General features: G+C 30.7%; 2 long non-coding RNA genes across 2 annotated transcripts in view; one reads left to right on the forward strand and one right to left on the reverse strand.

The window, feature by feature from the left end:
- LOC102674955 overlaps nt 1–693 on the forward strand; it is a 34,795-nt gene that overhangs the window by 28,911 nt on the left and 5,191 nt on the right. The window lies entirely within an intron of this gene.
- The window catches only part of LOC116185150, an 18,051-nt gene that overhangs the window by 17,078 nt on the left and 280 nt on the right, over nt 1–693 (reverse strand). The gene's annotated exons all lie outside the window — the stretch shown is intronic.

The following is a 693-nucleotide window of genomic DNA, read 5'->3' on the forward strand; positions in this document are numbered from 1 at the left end:
GAACGGGTGATCGAAGACAAGATGCAAATATCCGTTCCAGAAGAATGGATTACGCGTTTAATCTTTCCAAATATTATTAGAGATTGGGAATAACGTTGACATTTTCCTTTTTTTTTTTTTTTTTTTTTTGCCAATGAATTCCGACGCTCGTTTCACGAATCACGAACGCAAGAACAGACAAGATGCAAATATCCGTTCGAGAAGAATAAATTTTTTTGCGTTTAATCGTTGCAAATATTAGAATCGAATATTTTTTTCTTGCCAATTCCATTTATAGCAACGAATCGCAAAAAGTATGCAAATATATTCCGTTCGTGAAGAATAAATTTTACGTTTAATCTTTTTAAATATTAGAATCAAAATTTGTTTTGAACCCAAGATGCAAATATTCAAGAAGAATAAAATTTTACGTTTAATCGTTCCAAATATTAGAATGGAATTTTTTTTTTTTCTTGCCAATTCCATTTATAGCAACGAATCGCAAAAAGTGTGCAAATATATTCTACTCATGAAGAATAAATTTTACGTTTAATCTTTTCAAATATTAGAATTCGTTTTGAACCCAAGCTGCAAATATCCGTTCGAGAAGAATAAAATTTTGCGTTTAATCCTTCTAAATATTAAAATTAGAATTAGCGTTGGAATTTCTCTTCTTTCTCTCTCTCTCTCTCTCTCTCTCTCTTCCATCGCGCG

The sequence above is a fragment of the Apis dorsata genome, unplaced genomic scaffold (assembly GCF_000469605.1).
Source record: "Apis dorsata unplaced genomic scaffold, Apis dorsata 1.3 scaffold_111, whole genome shotgun sequence".
In the NCBI taxonomy this organism is placed as follows: Eukaryota; Metazoa; Arthropoda; class Insecta; order Hymenoptera; family Apidae; genus Apis; species Apis dorsata.